The 19,415-nt window shown below is 40.5% G+C and overlaps 2 pseudogenes; both read right to left on the reverse strand.

The window, feature by feature from the left end:
• Window positions 1–3,055: 3,055 nt before the first annotated feature.
• LOC142442435 (large ribosomal subunit protein uL6 pseudogene) lies at window positions 3,056–3,556 on the reverse strand (annotated as a pseudogene).
• A 3,558-nt stretch (window positions 3,557–7,114) lies between these two features.
• On the reverse strand, window positions 7,115–7,246 carry LOC142443864 (U1 spliceosomal RNA; annotated as a pseudogene).
• Window positions 7,247–19,415: the final 12,169 nt, after the last annotated feature.

Consider the following 19,415-nt stretch of genomic DNA (forward strand, 5'->3'; position numbering starts at 1 on the left):
CCTGAGGCTAGCCCAGATCAGCAAATCAGAGAGCAACAAGTGTTGGAGGGGCTGTGGTGAAGTAGGAACCCTCCTCCACTGCTGGTGGTTGTGTAGATTTGTACAGCCACTGTGGAAAGCAATCTGGCGATACTTAAAGAAAATGGAAATTGATCTACCTTAGGACCCAGCCATCCCTTTACTGGGCATATACTCGGTGGAAGCAGCAAATAAAACACGACCAGTATTATACACTCCAATGTTTATTGCAGCACAATTCACAATTGCAAAGACTTGGAAACAGCCTAAGTTTCCATCGATAAATGAGTGGATTAGTAAACTTTGTAGCACATACACATCATGGAGTGCTATGCAGCACTGAAAAGCATGGACGATCACATGAAACATGTTGTCTCATGGGAAGAGCTGGAAGGAATTATGTTAAGCGAGGTAAGCCAAACTCAAAAGAACAGGTATAACATGAGTCACCTGAGGTAAGTACAATCAGCATGCCAGGAATAGAAGAATAAACACCTATCTCACAATAAACAGGTGGAAGCACAGATAGTTGGAGGGAGGGCAGGCCACACCTAGGGAGGTACATGAGAGCCCAGCATAAAGAAGGGGAAGTGGGGCAGGTGGAGGAAGAAGTGGGGTGGGGAGAAACCGAGTGGTTGGCATGTGGGGAACAGGGCAATAACCCACCTGGCGGAGAGTGTTGGTTGTTTCCCCACAGAACTGGAACAGGCATATGGACTCCACCATGACAGGCCAAACCAGGAAAGCAACATAAAGCAGGGAGGAATTCACAAAGAGACTGGACCATACGCCGACCCTACCCAGAATTAGCCCGACCCCATCCTTGGAAGGGAGTAGCACCGAAAATGAAAATAGATCATCTGGTGAGGGAAAGGAACGGACCTACCACCCCACACCCAGAAGGAAGCTGAAGCAAAGGAAGGAGGAAGAACGGAACGGACCACACCTGGGCCACCAAGCTCAGAGGACGAAAGGCTGGCTTGAAGGACCCAATCTACAGAGAAGACCATATATCCGGCCCCACGGCGAGATGCAACATCCTGCACTGACTCATGGTCCTACACGGGACAGCACCTGAGGCACAGTGGGGCATGTGCGACTGAGCTGAGCCCACCACACTGAGGCAAACACTGGGGGTTTGCAATGGAGTGGTGGGGGAAGCAGAGCAAGGAGGTCCCAAGGGAGTAGAAGGGATGGACTTTGGGGCCAGGACATGGCACCCCATCAGACTCATCCAGAAAACACTCCTAAAGGTCAACAAACAGACCTCAACTACTAACAGGTTTTTTGAGGGTTTTTTTGCTGTCTTTTTGTTTTGTTTTGTTTTTTCTCTTCTTTTAATTTTTGTATGTCAGTGGGGTATTAAAGATAATTTATAACAAGAGTTAGCAGAAGTATGTGAATATTGTATCATTTGATGTATAAGTCTTGTGTCATCCATTCTTAATAGGATATTTTAATGAGATTCTAATGAATGAATTTGATAGAATTAGAATGATTTTCACATAAAACTAGTACACAAAAACCATAAGATAATACAGATGTAAGTAAGATAAATCCTCAAATGAAAAGTATTTAAAACTCAGAGAAAGTAAACAATTATATAGCTAAATATAAACCCTATCACCAATACTGGCCTCCAACGTAGAGTATATCATTTTTCAAAATCTTTAACAATTAGTTTGATTTCTTTGTATTTTCTTTAATATCATTAAAGTGTATCACACCAAACCTGTCTCTAACAAAACTAAAATGAAAATAAAAGTTATTCAAGTAGGGAAGTATTTAAGATGCATGCTACTTAGAAATATATTCTTTTCTCTGTATTGCTCTCACTAAAATTGTAATTTGATAGCTATTACATGAACACTATTAGTGACTTTGATATTTATTGATCCTACGTTGAAAAGGTTGATTTAGAATTTTATGATATTTGTATCAATCTGGAATTGTGGCAATTTTCTTTCAACCCTTAATATGATCTGGGCACGCTGATTTCCTCACAAACTCCTTCAAGAATAAGTAATCTGAAGGAGTCGTCAAAGAAGTGTGAGCATTACCAATGCCATTCAGTATGAGGATAAATGTCATTTGGATGGTTCATGAAGGTCTCAGGCCAAAGCCTTTTAAAAAGTGCTATTGTTTATTTTTCTCTGGGGCACAAAATCAATGTGCATTTTCTCCATTTCAGAACGGTTACATTAAAATGTCATGACATATGTGTTTAAAATGTAAAATCCATAAAAGGAAAAAAGTAGCCACTTAATGTTGATGGTATTTTACTTTTACCATTTCTATATAGTACTAAAAAGCATCCCTTTTCTTTTATTCATGATCAAGTGAATATGTCATTTGTTGTAGATATACATGGGGAATGTCCACTTTCTACTTGGGCAATGTGGTGGGGGTAGAGGACAGGGGACTCTTAATAGACAGCCTCGTTCCCAGATTTTGAAAGATGATTCTTCTTTCACTATCTCCTGTAAATGACTGTTTGATTCATGCAAGAGCATTTGCTTTGTGATCATCTGTGTGAAAAATATAGAATCTATATATTATTTGCTGTCTATATTTTATACACCACCTGCAAAGGTATGAGAGTTTATAAAACTACATATATGCCCAGAGAAAGGCTAATTTGAAATTATCTTGAGATATTGATCCAAATTCATTTAATCATAGAAGCATAACTTCCACAATGCCTAGCATGCAATAATTCTCTATTGCTGAAAACAATTATTCAGAATAATTGGGTGAAACCATCAGTTACTAATATGTACTAACCTGTTTTTAAAATGATCGAATTCACAGATACTGATAACAAAAATGTCAGCTAATTCAAATAGACAAGGTAGATACATAAATTGCTACACTGAAAATAATATTTAATTCTTGTGATTTTTGAATTGATATCATTTGAAATGAGGAGGACAACCTGGATACTTGTCCTTGCTCATAAGAGTGACACCTGTCCTTTCAAGTCTCTCTGCATCCGTGGAAACAATAAGTTGATGATGTAGAAGAGCTAAAGAAAAAATCAGGGAGGGGCTCTCATCCAAGCAAACAGAAACATAGATACCACCCAAAAACTTTCGGATATCCTGTTTTTAACTGTTGTGGCTGGCTGAATTAAAGCAGCTGAATTTGATACAAGTTCAATGTCGTTTCCTTCAAGAATTAACTCATCTTTCTGGGCTTCAGAAACAGAACAGGCAACACCTGTCCTCATGCGAACCCTCCAGATGTATTTTTCACCCAAGAAGTTATGGATTTCAACAAGAGACCCATGCTCCTGAATAACCACATTGATGGGGCAGTGGGCACACACAGACCTCATCTTGTATCGGAAGCCCAGCGTCACACCCTTGATCATGTTCTGTACATGACTACAGATCGTGCGGACTGTAGCCAGTTCCTTTCTATTTCCCCACCATTTGTCAGCTCGGCGCCTCTTCTTCTTCTTCCCAAGAAGGCTGAGTTCTACGTTGATGTGATTGAAGTCCCTCCGCAGGGTTCCTACATTTGAGTGAAGTTTCATTGCACCGTGTAACCCACCAAACAACATTGCCCAATGGGTCTGGTGGGAAGGTAAGGGGAGGTACTGACAGGAATCACCTGTGAGTAATTGTGAACCTGATTCCCTGCAAGCCCAGCCTGCTGCGTATAAAATGAGTCCACAGAGAAGAGGGGGTTTCGAGCTCATCAGCAGAAAGAGTCAGGAGTGGAATGCATCCCGTGCCCCTGTCGCCAGGCTGACCCCTGACTGACCTTCAATCTTTGGATTGAGCTGCGATCACCATTGTGTGAGACATTTCCTTAAACTACTCTGAATTTATGGAACATTGTGATGATTCAGAAAGCTCAGAGACCTGAGGGAATATACTCAAAGGCAGAGTGGGAGAAAGATAGAGAGGATTATCATCTTTCAAAAGTTGGGCTTTGGGGACTTTTAAAATATTGAACTTTTGGGACTAGTTTGGTATTAATTCCTATAAAATAAATTATTACCACAGCTGAAAAAAAAGAGTGACACCTGTTTGAAAGGCAATCTCGAGCTACAGTGTCTCTGATAGTCTGTGGTGAAGTGAAATGTACCGACTGTGGCTCTTTTACCTATATTTTACGGAGCCGTCGTGGGGTAGTGGCCTATGCATTGAGCTGCTGCTAACCACCAGGTTCAGTTTGAACCCATCATCCACGCTTCAGCAGATGGATGAGGCTGTCTGCTGCCATAAAGATTTAAAAGGCCTTGAATTCACAAAATATTGGTTCTACTATGTGTTTGTGTATCATTATGTGTTGCATTGACTTGATGGCAGTGAACTATGAGTGAGCTTACTTTGTAACTTCCACCAAATGATTGGATGGGACCAGGCAAATAGGTTGCAGAACTCACTAATAAAGACGACTGATCAATGTTGCCATTCCTCTGGGTACAAGAGAGCCACCATAGAAGAGGAAACACGAATTCTGTGACCATTAAGAAAGAAGAGTCACCAGAAGACCATGTGCAAGATCTCCGTATGAAGCGATGGTGGCAGCAGAAGCATCCGAGGTCACAGCCTCAAGAACACAAGGCCAAGCAGGATTCACACTGAGACTGGAGGCAGGTTTCCAGCGCCAAGGAACAGAGCAAAGCCCCTGGGACCACATGGCAGAGAAGCTTCGGTCAGAGAGTCATACCTGCCAGCATGGCAGAGAATAGATACTGAGGACAAAATGACTTCTCATTTAATGATATATTAGTTTGCCTAATAAATTTCCAAAACCCTAAGTATTGTCTGTGAGGTCTGTGTGGCCATTGCAATGATTTATTAAACTCAACAGAGAAGGGCCATGAGAGGGAAGGTTGGTAGCAGAAAAGTGTAAAGAAGGATGGAGGGTGGAGGCCACTTTGACCTTTGCTGTGTATCAATTGATCTTGGGCTGGTGAGGATTTGGATTCTCCTTCTCCCTTACTGAATCCAGAGGAGTCCAGGCGTGGCTCCCAAGCAATTTCCTCATATAATTTCTCTGTATTTCTTTCCTTTATTTGAACAAAACTTTTACTTTATTTTTTATTTATCTCTTTAATTTAAGAACACAGTGACTCACAGAAGTGACACTGTTAAACTTGTAGAATACAGCAGGTTTTAGGTACAAAAGTAAGTTTGGGTTAACAATAGTTCCCCAGTGTTCCAGGTCATTTTTCATATTTTCACAATAAGTCTGTAATAATCGCCTCTGAAAAAGATGTTCATCTGTAGATTTAATTACAAGATTTTACAAGATTTGAAACTCTGATTTTTAAGACAAGCTCTTCTTGCTGTATTAGGATCAAGGGCTCCGCGGCTGTATTTACAATGGTAATATGCAATTTGAAGTTGCAGAAGCATACTTTTTGCTAAGGTTACTTTAACAAATCCACTAAATGTCTTTGAGTCCTAAGAGGAATTCTATGCAGAAAAGCTTCAAGATATATGAATCTGGAGTTGGTCTCAGCCTGCCCAATAGGCACTGTTTTGTTAATTAGGGAAATCAGCTTACCACCAAGAGTTGTCATCCACAGTAGAGTCAACTTGACTTTCTGTGTCCTATGGCCCTGTAGCACCTACTTAATATCTCAGCAATAACTAGCGTGCAATGTTACATTGACTTGAGATTATATCCACGACTGTCAACTTGATCTCAGCTCATAATGACCATACAGGACACAGTAGAACTCTATAGGCTTCCAGAAGCTGTAAATCTTCATAGAACCTATACAGCCTTATTCTTCTCCTGTGAGTGGTTAGTGGATTTGAACTGCTGACCTTCCAAGTAGCAGCCCAATCCTGTAACCCACTTTGTCAACAGGACACCTTCTTTTGATATCAAGTAAATGCTCATAAAATATCACATTTGGTTTCCAGACCCATTAGACCCCTATATTTGTTAAATATCATTTCAATTTCCCTGATGCTAAACTTGAAGCATTTGCTGGTAGAATTTTAAGCAGAATAATTGGTTCAAATGAAGTCAGTGTTGTACTGTTATGGGCATGGGGAAAGAATGAAGAAATGAGTTTTAAGATGCGCTCAGCACGAAAAGCTCAATAACGGTTCCAATACAGGTTGAAAATGCAGAGAAGATTAAAAAATAGCACTGGGTGGGTGAGGGTGGGTTTCTCTAAGCACTGAAATACAAAATAGAATTGTATAGGACATGGAAAAGAAGGGAAATTGAAAGGAGTAGGTAGATACAAGCTAGCCAGCAAGGAAGGCAGACACACAATAAGAGAGGCCAGAAAGCAAAATGAAATCAGGTAGCAGGGGGACTCAAAGGAAATAAGAAAAGTTTCTATAAATACATTCAAGGGAAAGAAGAAAGCAGGGAGTAAAATATTGTAAAATTTTAAATGTTGAGCAGGTAAACACTCAAGAAATGACTCCAAGCATTTCACATCTTTTATTCTTCTCAGTTGTCGTAAAAGCTATGGGAAGAGAGGATGAAAGAAGAAGTAGAGGCTTTTATCTTATTTTTGAATGTGTTTGGCAACGGAGGAAGCTGTTAATAACTATTAGAGGCTAAGCTATTATTGAAGTAAAATAACAATTGTGAAATAAAATATTACGGTATACTCCTGCAAGTTAAAACGAAATGTCCTGGCAATTTGCAAGAATGTCATAGAATGTGTCATAATCCCTGAAAGTTTTAAACAAAGTCCAATATATTCAGCATTTATTAATAACAAAAAGGCAAAGGTAAAGCAATTTCACTTAAATCTACTTTCTAGGAACAATTAGAATGAAATCAGAGGATAGGTATATGATTAATATTTTTCACGTCAGAGTTTATGGTCCATTTGAAGTCATCGTTGATATATGTTTTACATAAAATTATCATTTTACTTAATAGTTTATGTCATTCTGTGACAAGTTAGGGCCTTACAGGTTTGGGTTTTTGTTGAAGAGGGTTGTCACTATTTTTCTTGTATACTTTGTTTTTTCCTAAGAGGAAATGATAATATGTAATTTGTATTTGGATTGTTTATCAATACACAGAGAAGAATTATTGCAGTTGAATACAAAGAAGCACGATTTTTTGAGCTAAAATGGAATGTTTTCCCCATTTTTTCCAGGGGATAGCGCGAACGCAGTCCTCAACTCCCACAAATGATGCAGTCGAGTTTCCCATATTTGGGAAAATCACAGGGGTCGGCACATCCGGAGTGCAATGGATAATGGTATCTCCCCTGGCAGGTAAGTATTAAAATGGTACATTATATTTGAGCATAATCAGCTTTTTGTGTGTATATTGTTTGCTTCTAAATAAGTCTAATTATTTTCATGGTTCACTTGGGGAATTTATAGCTTAGTTTCTATCTGTTAGCCTCTACTCTGTTGCTGGAATTCCCAGTGTGAACAGCTTCGGTAGTAACTAGAATATGCTTCAACCCCTTCCTGAGAAAGTATTTTTTACTCACCATCCTTTACTCCAGAGGTTATTCTTTCTCTTCAAATTCAGGCTATTTTGTCCTGCGATTAGAGCCAAGTCAGTAGAATGGAGGGTAAGCATTTCTAATGACTTAGATTTCCCCCCCTGCATATGTTCTATGTACTATTACTTTAATAGCATGGGGAGGGCCTAATAAAATTACAGTACTTATAATAAACTCAATGCCACTAAGTCGATTCTGACTTATAGTGACCTTATTAGACAGGGTAAAATAGCTTCTTTGATTTTCTAAGCGTATACATTTTCACAGTGACAGAAAGCCTCATCTTTGTCTCATAGAGAACCCAATGGATTTGAACTGTTGACCTTACAGTTGGGACCACACGGTGTAACACACTCCACTACCAGAGGGGCTAATTAGTAATGGTGTGTTAATAAACTAAATCTACAGCTTCTTTATCATCTGGTGATATGAACGCCATTCTCTTAAAAAGAAAGCTATATAAGATCAACACAGATGGGGTTAATAGCAATATCAAAAATAAATCTAGTTGTAACACAGGTAGCTTCAAACAAGATAATTCAGAAATAGTTTAGATAATTACTAATTAGGTCTACTGACAGCAGAATTTGAATTATTCATGAAAAACTGAAAGCAGAGGATAATTCATTCCTGCATGTCTCTAAAATAATTGGAACGTTGTTTATTTTATTTTTCACCAGGTGATGCACTGATACTTATTTCATGGCTTATTTTTTACAAATTTAGAAATATTTAAATGACACTAGAAAGATTGTTAAGAAAGTCCTCCTGCCTTAACAATACTGAAAAATTGTCAATAACAATGTATTTTTAACTTGTTACTCAGATAAAATATATGATCTTTCTGATTTTTTTGAAAATGTAGAGGAGTTTCCTTTGTCTTGTGTATTTAGCACATTTCCCTCTAATTTATTTTGTTATATTGATTGATGCTGCTCAAAATCTTGCTATTCTTTTACTTGATCCTTTACATTTACAATGCTTCTCTTTATATTAATCTTTAACTTTGGAAGTAAAAATCTCTCCAGTATTATTCTTCAAATGTTACTTTTAATGTGTACCCTATGTATTTTATTTTATTTTATTAATTGTCATAATATTCTGTAATAAATATTAAGGGATAAAATGAAGCAATTTTAGTGATTATTTTTCATACCAACATCCTCACTACTGGATCGATATGACATCATGATAAATGGAAAAAGATTGAGTTTGTCCAGGAGTTTGTCCACTACCCATGCTCATGGCAGCAGCAGTCACGACCTCAAAAGACACATTGCATTAGGTAACATTCCTGCCCAAGGCTTCTTTAGACTATGGAAAATCACGGATGTTTCTGTGAAGACTAAGACATACCTGACTCAAGCCGTAGTACGTCACATGGTCACATATGCATACTGACTTCGGAAGAACAAAGAAGAATTGATGCTTTTGTATTACGGCGCTGTTAAAGAGTATTGAAAGCACTATAAACTGCTAAGAGGACAAACTGACCTGTATTGGAAGAAGGAAGGCCAGAGTGCTCCTTAGAGGCAAAGTGGGCACGGCTTCATCTTAAATACTTTGGATATATTGTCTGGAGAGACTAATCCATGGAGAAGGTACTGCACTTAGGACATTGGAGGGAAGCCAACAAAGAGAAAGGCTTTCCAGGAGATGGATTGATCCAGTGGCTGCCACGATGGGCTCCCGCATAGGAATAGCTGTGGGGATGGTGCAGGACCACGCATGCTTTTCTCCCTTGTGCAGAGGGGCACTTTGGGTCGGACCAGCCTCGAGGACACCTAACAGCCACAGCAACCATTTTCAGATTCCAGAGTCATTTGAAACATTGATTGGTCTAACCATCCTGCTATTTTTGAAGGACCAATGTGTCATTCACACTTTGCTAACGTGTAGAAATTTTTGGAGGTGCTCCGAAAGTTTGTGAGGAGAGTAGAACTGAAAGATAATGGGGTTTTGCCCTGAACATTTTGAGGTGCCTTTGTATGATATCTTCTGTTTTGACAGTCAAAATGTAGTAGAAATATGTGACAGGTTTGATAGTTATTAGCTGTTCATCTAAAATATCTGTACCCATTTCACAATGTGAAGGAATCCATAATCGACAGCTGCTCAGCTTCACGGAGATGTCCCAGCATCCTTTGCATTCAGGAACATCCGTGATGCTCACATAATATCGGTTCATTCTTGCTTGGGGGTGGCAAGAAGTAGAATGCTATTTCTATTAGTCCTTCTCCTTCTTCATTGTGTTCACTGCATGCAGGAGATTTCAAGGTCCCAGGGAAAGTCAGGACAGCCAAAGCAAAGAGCCTATGTCCCAAGATTATCCTCTGGACTACAGCTACCCACACCCTAGGAAAACCATTACAATGTTGACAATCTGGCTGTAATGACAGGCAGCTGGCTTAAAATAGAGCTGATGATTCGACTGCAAAATTACACGCATCAGCTGCTACTAGAAAAGGTACACACACACACACACACACACACACACACACACCACAAAACTAACCAACAAGTTGAAACAAACCCCCAAACCAAACATAACTAACTAAATAAGTAAATGAAAAGCAGGAATAAAACAATGCTCTTCCCCTAACACAGAGCAATTCTTTTTCTTTTGAAATGTTTCCAATTATTTTTGCCCCTGGCATCCAATTGCAGGTTCTGATGACCAATGAGAAATTGTCCCCAGCTTCCAAAAAATACCACTTTAGTAGAATGCTTGCCAGTCATAAACTGCCTCCGTGTTTCATATTTATGCTTTATAAAACACGTTTCTTTACACTACCTTTGATCCCCTACTGAAGTGAAAACGATGGCAGTTGGATTCTCTTGTCATAGTTTATGAATATGTAATTTTAAGTCTTAGTATTGTCTTTACTAAGATGGTGAGGAATCAACTGGAATGATTTTAAACTACTGGAACTCTGGACTGGGATATCCTAGTAGCTTTCATTATCTTTCTGATACTGAATCTTAACTAATTCAAACATCAATTTGCATAAGACTAAATGGAATATAAAGGCGTATGACAAGGGGGGCATGGAGTTAGTCGTGGGGACACATGTGAGTACCATCTCATCAGATTTGGGGGTAGGAGTAGCAGTAAGAAGGAGAAGTTTGAAGGAGGCAACATGTCAAGTAGGAATTGAAAGACAAGTGAGAGTTAGTCAGGCAAAGAGAGGCTGATAGAGAAATGTTTCCAGCGAGCTCCAGTAGCAGAAGGAAAGGCAAAGCAATGAGATACACCATGGGGCATTTATTAGATTATGGTGACCCCTCTCCAGGCACATCCTGACACTACCAGCTTCTCAGAATTGGTGGTAAGAAAACCGAGACCAAAAAGCAGGTAGGAGGAGGCAGATAGCAGGTTTATTGAGCAGTACAGCTTGGACACATGGGGCAGGCCCCTAGCCCATCTGCACTACCAGTAGAGTAAAGTAGCCAGACCCCATTTGGAGTTGGCAAGCCCTCCTCACATGCCTGGCAGGGGCCTTCAGATTCAGGGTTGGGGTTGTTCTACCAAAAAACAGCCATTCCTGGTTGGCTGGGAATCAACAATGCCCTAATTTGTCAGTGTCCTGGGTGGTCAGGTTCACAGCTGCCTTGTTTCTGTTGTGTGGGGTCTCATCAATTAGACCAGTCAAGCTGTTTTCCCTGTCCTTGTCCCATTGGCAAACCAGCCATGACTGTGAAGAATAAAAAGACCTTGTATCTAATGCTACGTTGAAATGACCTTGTAGAAATGACCTTATATCTAATGCTACGTTGAATAGAAATACATTCTAATCAACATGATGGCACATGGATTAGAGTCATGTGTGACTATAGACAGAAAAATCCATTAGGAGCCCATGGTGTGAATTGAGGTTAGCAATAATAATGGTCTAATATTCAGTTATTTCACACAGGGAGGAGGAAACTGACCAGGTGAGGATCTATCAAGGAGGTAGAATTGCAAGCGCATACGTCTTCAGGCCCAAGCAGATCTAAGGAAGTAACTGGTGAGATCAATGAGTGTAGAGAGTGGCGTTGGTGCTCCCATCGTGGCTGGTGCGCCTAAGCAGACACGCCTTGGGTGTCTTCGGGTCCACTTGTAAGAGACCCTTCCCCCACATCTCCCCAGGGTATCACAGCACAGCCAGAGGCACAGTGAATGCTTCTTGCTACCTGCCCCCTCTTCCCCGCCCCCAGACCCCCTCCCTCTTATCTGAATTTTGGAGTTTGAGGTATATATGCCTCGTACTATGAATGGCTTCAGTGGGTCTTGGTCATCCCCGAGCTCCTGGCCCAGCTCACTGCCAGGGTAAAAGGAATCCTCAGAATAACCCCCCCCCCCCCCCCCGCAGCAGAAACATCCCTGACCAGTCTGCTGCTTGATAGGAGTAGCTATGTTGTTTTTCTTGGTCTGTAGGACCCCAAATATAATACTAAAGTAAAGACAGGTTCCAGGTCAGTATTTTTGGTCTGCAGGCACTGATGTATAGAGCGTCTCTCTTCCCCTAGGGCTTCAGTGGACCACATATTTAATAATGCATACTAAATATTTAATGGAATATCTGGGAGGAAAGACGATAAGATGCATGGATTCCTGAGTGGTGGGAAGAGGTAAAGAGTAGGTCACTAACCCCGTTTGGCAACTTTAGTTTACTCTGTAGCATTGTTGTAGAAAGTCCCACCAATCTTCTTAAAAAAACGAGACCTAGAAAATTCTCTGGAGCACAGCTCTAGTTTTACAGACATGGGATCTTCATGGGGGAGAATTATCTCTGTAGCAAATGGTCTCTTTACAGGGAGGGATAAGTAAGCTATATGTAAACATTTGTCTGAGAGAGTTCAAGGGTGGAGACAACGATGTAAGAATTGTTATGAGACACACTGAAATGAAGCCATGTTGTTTTTATTGTTGTTGTTAGGAACTGTCAAGTCAGCTCCAACCCATAGTGACCCAATGCACAACAGAACCCAACACTGCACGGGTCTGCACCGTCCTTACAATTGACCCTATGCTGAGCCCATGGATGCAGCTACTCTGTCCATCCATCTTGTCCAGGGCCTTCCTCCTTATTGCTGGCCCCCATTTCACCAACCATGATGTCCTTCGCCAGGTTCTGGTCTCTCCGGACAGTGTGTTCAAATTTGTAAAATAAGGCCTTGCCATCCTTGCCTCCAAGGAGCGCTCTGACCTCACTTCTGCAGATTAACAGGTCAGTTGGTCCTGTTAGCAGATGGTGGTATTTTCAGTCTTCTCCAGGACCACAACTCAAATGCATTGATTCTTCTAAGGTCTTCCTTATTCAATGTCTGTCTTTCACATGTATGCGATGCAATGGAGAACACCATGGCTTGGGTATTTTCAGGCAGACCTTAGTCCTCAAAGTAACAGCCTTGCTCTTTAATGCTTTGAACAGGTCTTGTGCAGCAGATTGACCTAATGCCATACATCTTTTGATTTCTTCAGCGCTGCTTCCACGAGCATTGATTGTGAATCCAAGTAGCACAAAATCCTTGACAACTTCAACCCTTTCTCCATTTATCATGATGTTACCAGTTGTGCGGATTTTGTTCTTCCTTACCTTGAGTTTCAATCCATACTGAAGGCTGCCATCTTTGATTTCCATCAGCAAGCACTTCAATTTCTCCTCATTTTAAGCAAGCAAGATTGCTTCATCTGCATACTTGTTGTTAATAAGCCATCTTCTGATCTGTTGCCACACTCTTTTCATCAAATACAGCTACTTTCATGCTTCCTTCCGCTTCTGGTTTGGACAAGTGCGATGAGAGGATATGGCGCCGATGCACATGTTTTCTGATTTTAAATCACACAGCAGTCCCTTGTTCTGTTCGCACGACTGCCTCTTGATCTGCTCATGTGAAGTTCCAAATGAGCACAATGAATACACAAATTTCATTGAAGGGAGATAGACACATAGTTAGCATTGCACACTGTGATGGATTTGACACGATCCTTTCTGACAATGACTGCCATGCCATTATTCTTGATTGTGCTAGTCCCAGCATAGTCACTCATATCATTCTCTGATTTTAAATGGCCAATACTCTTTAAAATAACAACATTTCAGAGAATAACCACCAAGGATATGAATCTTTATGCCTTCTATTTCAATTCTGACCACTTGGAAGTTTCCTAAATTCCTAATTTGCACATTCCAAGTTCCAATCATTAGAAGATGGTTGCAGCTCATTCTCTTTACCTTGAGTCATGCCCATCAGCAAAGGAATACCAGGAAGGCTCCATTCCCATGAGCTATACCAGACTCACATCACCATGGTCAACCCCCTCCAGAAATCAGCTGCCCTTCAGCCATGTTTAGAAAGCCCTTGAGTTTGAGGGAACAGTCTGCTGGCGGTATCACTGGAAATCCTGTTTCCTTTGGTTAGACTTTCAATATTTGGAAATTCTTCAGAGCCGTGCATAAGGTTTCAGTGACTTCCTCCTCCGGAGAGGGAAGTCAAGTCCTTCTTAGTTGTGTGTTCTTAGTCTGGTACTCTGATGAAACCTGTTCACTTTGGGTGACCTGCTGGCCTGTGAAAAAGCACTGACATACGTTCTAGCATTTCCGCAACACTGAAGCCACGACCGTCTGACAAATTGACAGACTAGTGGTGGAATGAAGCCATAGTAGCAAATCAAGCCATGTAGGAAGAGTGTCAACAAAGCGAGGCACAGAGGGATGGAGAGATGAGCTGTACCAGAACTGGAAATAAAGAGCACACTGTGGCAAGACGCGAAGATTGACACAACGATGATAGGGGGAAAGCAGCAGACAGCCACAGCACTCCAACATGCATTTTAAAATGATTATTAATTTGTAGAAATGTAGGTCATAACCGGAAAGGTTTTATTGGATTTTGCAAAATAAATGATCAAATATTGTTTGCATGTCTGTCTGCAAGTTTGGAACATAGCTTTCCACACTGGGATAGAAAAAGGAACAACTGATTTTAGGATGGTAACATTTTGTGGTAGCTTGTGATGGATTTTGTGCCAATCTAGACTGGACCATGATTCTCAGTGGTTTGGCAGTTGAAGTCTTTCCTAGAATATGATCAAACATAATATAATTAACTCCATGATGGGATCTGCTGTGAGCCTAACAATCAGTTATTCGGATTATACCCTGATGATATCTCATCATGGGTGCGGCCTGCTTCATAATTAAGGACACACATTTTATTTTTGCTGGCCTGGATCCCATATCTGTTATAGTTATGTCCACTAATTGAATCCAAAACTTTCAAATCCTACAAACTATTAACCACTGCAATTTTGCCTGCCAACCCTGAGGAACTATCAGGGCCTACCGACCTTGGGTTTGTTTGACTCTGCCAGCCACAGGCCGCTCTGGTGACATCCACCACATGTTGTCCTGCTTCATCTTCTTGCTTCTAGTTCCAGTGTGTCATCGGCAGCCACACAGTCCAGGAAGAGCTTCTAGCATAACGGCTGACCCACAGACTTAAATTGTCCTGGATTTACCCCTTCTCACAGCTTTGTGAGAATTTTTCTTGATAGAAACTTCTAATTCTGTCTACCTATGTAAGTGTCAATGGCTTCGCTACTCTAGAGAAGCCAGGCTTACACAGAGACAAAACAGACTAAGAGCTGCCTGTCAGAATCATGCTACTTTCAATCCCATCACACTCATGTGGAGTTGGCCCATGAATAAGGAAGACTGAGGAAGAATTAGTACATTTGAATGAAAATGTTGGCAAAAAAAATAAGGACTGCGCTATGGCCCATCAGAAGAATATGTACATCTGTCTTGGAAGAAGTACAGTCAGAATTTTCCTTAGATGGCAAGATTTTGTCTTGTGGATTTTGCACATGTTATCGGAGGGACTATTATCTAGAGAAAAACATCGTGCTTGGTAAAGCAGCGGGGAAGTGAAACAGAAGAAGACCTTTTTTGTGCGGCTGACACAGTTACCACGCCGAGTGGCTCAAGGCGAGCACACATGTGGGGATGGCTCAGCACTGGGTAGTGTTTGGCTCTGCTGCACTCATTCAGTGAGCATGCGTTGGAGTCAGGAGCGGTCCTTACGAAGTCCATATATGTGATACTTTTAGAGAGTGTGCTTTCAGAAAAATAAAATAAGGGAACAGAGAATGAGGCAATGAGAAAGTGTGTGAGATGATTTTCTAGTAAATGTCTGAGTAAAGTGAAAGAAAGGCCTAGAAAAAACTCTGGCTTCAAGAGAAATGTCTTTGACTGTTTGGAAGTAAAGATAGAGTACCGCGAATTGAGAGAGAACTAAATAGAAGTGAAGATTATTTTTAAGACACTTTCCAGAGGAGGGAAGAAGAGATACAAGACAGAAGGTAGACAGAGACTCAGAAAGCTTTAATTTTGTTTTGTTTTACAAATCCAATTAGAGAGCTGAATCCCGTCAAACACTCTGGGAAATGTCTGGTAGATACATGGTCCATAATTGATGGAAGTGTGCTGATAATTGCGTTGGTGGCAAATTGGAAGATGGAGCTCCAGTTATTATTTTTCTCCCTAAAGAAAAACAGAAACGAAGGATCAAAGAGCCACCCAGGAGGCCGAGGATGAGACGTGTGTTTAATAGACTTCCCTGTGGTGTCGTGGTCATGAACTGGGCTGCTAACCTCAGGGTCAGCGGGTGGGAACCAGAAGCTGCACAAATGGAGAAAGAATGAGTCTCTTCTCCAGTCAACAGTTCCAGTCTTGGGAAGCTGCAGAGACAGGTCTACTCCGACCTACAGGGTTGCTATGAGTCAGACTTGCCTCCATGGAGTGGGTGTGGCGTCTTTTGGATTTCGTTATATTGATTGCTTTCAGTCACGCAGGCCTTTGCACAGTAGTATTCATGATCCCGCACTGATGGCAAAGGCTGCTTCCTTTAAGTTCTATGACCATTGTATTGGAAAGTCTCAGAGTAGCGTGCATTGCTCCTATTTGAAACAAGTGTGGGAGTTCACATTAATAGAAGAGTTTCTGATAGAAATTAAAAAGAAACAAAATGATAACATACCCTGTATACTTGAGTACAAGCTGACCCGAACATCAGGCACCTAATTTTACCACAAAACTGCATTTAAAAGGTGCTGAGAGACTCAGTTTACACACAAGTACATGCGGTAATGTGCTTTAACTTCCTATGTTCTAAAGTTAGAAGACTGCAATACGGCATGTGTTAGTTTGCACGCTAGTCTCACGGAAATTCTTTAATGGACTGCATAAAGGAGTAACATAGACCCTAATCCAATATAAATGTTATCTTTATAAAAGCAAATAATAGACAAAGAAGAACTGATGGAAGAAAACCCCCATGTGACACTGCAGTTATATTTCACCAGCAAGTCAAGTCACACTGGCGACGGCTAGAGTCCAAAGGAGGCAAATAAAGATCTTCCCAGGGTGTCTTTGCATAGGACATGACTGTTGACCTTCTGAATTCAGACTTCCAGACTTCAGAGCCATGAGTAACACCTTCCTGCTCCCGTATGCACAGAACAGTACAAGCCCAGTTTGTTCCATTTTGTTATTGTAGACCTTCGAAAATAATACACGTCTCTTGTAATTTGTAGACATTTAAAAAAATGTCAATACCCCGATATGTTTTTACATTCTTCTTTTCCCCTTCTAATATATTGAAGATTCTTCATTTTATTCAAAATAAACCTGTTTCTTCCTATTTCCCAGGCTTTTATTGCATCACACTTGGTAATACAGCAAGTTGGCAGAAAGAGGAAGGCAGGATGGACTGGACGCAGGGATTTCTCCATGGACCTAAATATAGCAACAGTTGTGAGCCCATGCAGCTCCAGGCAGTGCTTGCTCTGCTGTAGGAGGGGAGCTGACATGACTGCTCGAGACAGTAACAAATAATTAGATATCCTTGCAACATTTTTTCACCCTAATTTAACTTAAGCTGCAAATGCTACATGCTTCGTTAACATTTTAAGCCAACACTATTTCTTGTGTTCTTTTAGTTCTTATTATGTCTACAGAATACTTTGACCTTTGATGATATTCTGTCTTATTTTGTGCTTGTAAATTATTTCTTCCCTCCACTATGTCAGTGGCCTTCAGAAGGGCCCTGCTCTCTCTGCCTACTATAAGGGAAAATATTTCTATGTCTTTTAGCTTCTTGAAGTCCTAGCTTTCTTTGTCATGCAGATGCATATTTGCAGGGCGGCATGGCTCTATCTCTCTCTATATATAATTTCTCTTTTATAAGTACACCCCTCAGATTGGATTAGTGTCCAGCTATGCTAATACTCCTATTGCCTCATGTAAACTACCCTCAGAGATCCTATTTCCAAACACGGTTATGTCCACAGGTTCCATCGGTTACCACTGTAACTCATTTCGACTCACAATCTTATACTCTGTGTTTACTTTTCCTGCTCAACGGACATCAAAGGAATGGGAACACAAGACTGATGATATAGTAGAGTAAGCATCCATCCAGGCATCATCTCTGAAGACAACCTTTGCCTTGCAAGTTTTGAACACCATTTTCCCGTTTCAAATAGACAAACATTGATCCTGTTTCCAATTCCATGGAAATAGCCACTAGGAGGACTTTCAAAAAATTTTAAGAGAAATTCGTATTATTTTGTTTTCATATTATGCAGGCTTTCTCATGATAACCAGGAAAACATGCTTATCTTTGTAATTGGTAGATTGTGACATTTAATAGTGGGCACATTGAAAAGTCTCTGGTCTCATAACTATTTCTCCAGATAAAGTACACATTACTTTCCCTTCTAAAGTGCTTATGATTTGATGAGTGTTGTGCACGCTTGATAAACACTATGCAGCACTCCCAGTGTGTTCGAAAGAAATGCAGGTGCATTTATTTGCTGAGGAAATAGTAATATATACTTCCCCAAGCAGACTTTCCCCTCACTTCGCAGTTACTGTATTCATGAAAGGGCAGCCGAGTTGAAAGGGCGTGAGAAGTAAGGTCCCGATGCTCTCACATTCTATTAATTCAGACAGAAGCTCACTGAGCTTTTTCCATTGTTTGAGTCTCGAGCTATCAGCGTCCTAGACACTGGACACCACAAAGGGCGCGTGTTTTGTGATCTCTCCGTAGTTATCACATACTCCAGAGGACTGACTCTGAGAAGAGGTTGTGAGCTCATCACATCAGTTAAAGTATATGACTAAGCAGACAGCTAGAATTCCCAAACACAACGCTCTCCAATCATGTAAATAACTGCAGGGAAATTTGTTGTATGTGGTCAGTTGACTCTGAGGATTAAATTTGACCTTGTATTGATGAGGTGAATGCTTGAAATGTTCAGTATCCCTAAACTTGTTTTACATGATGACAGTGGTCTAAATTCAGAGTTCTCTTTGAGAGAGTCCAAGACGTGTACTGAAACTTTGAGCTATGTATCATAGGGGCATTACTAGGTTTGGTGCTAGCCAGTAAAGTAACTCATGATGTCACCACTGGCCCCCAGCCCCACCGTCTCCCACCACACATAGACCCCCTTAAACTCTTCTCTTACTAGATCATACAGAATCATCATTAATGTTTTTTACTGATCTTAATCATACAATAGTATGTGATTAGCACAGTCATAAACTACTTCAATAAAATATATGAATGATAAAATCAAAAAAGTTTTCTAATAATTTCCTACATTGAATATTACAATATTATTAGGAACTGAATGGAAACTTTTTTTGAGTTTTCCTTATTTTCATTTTTAAAAATTTTGATTTGGGTTAAAGTTATGAGCAGATTAGTTTTCCATATAATACTTCATACATATTTTGTTTTATGACATTGCTTATAATCTTCACAATGCAACATATTCTTCTTATATCTTCCATTTATTTCCCCATTCCATTTGTCCTTGTTTTCTGCCTCCTTTTGCCTTCTGGTGGTGATGTCATGTAAGCTTTGGACTGCAAAGTGGGAG

Source organism: Tenrec ecaudatus, chromosome 3 (genome assembly GCF_050624435.1).
Source record: "Tenrec ecaudatus isolate mTenEca1 chromosome 3, mTenEca1.hap1, whole genome shotgun sequence".
In the NCBI taxonomy this organism is placed as follows: domain Eukaryota; kingdom Metazoa; phylum Chordata; class Mammalia; order Afrosoricida; family Tenrecidae; genus Tenrec; species Tenrec ecaudatus.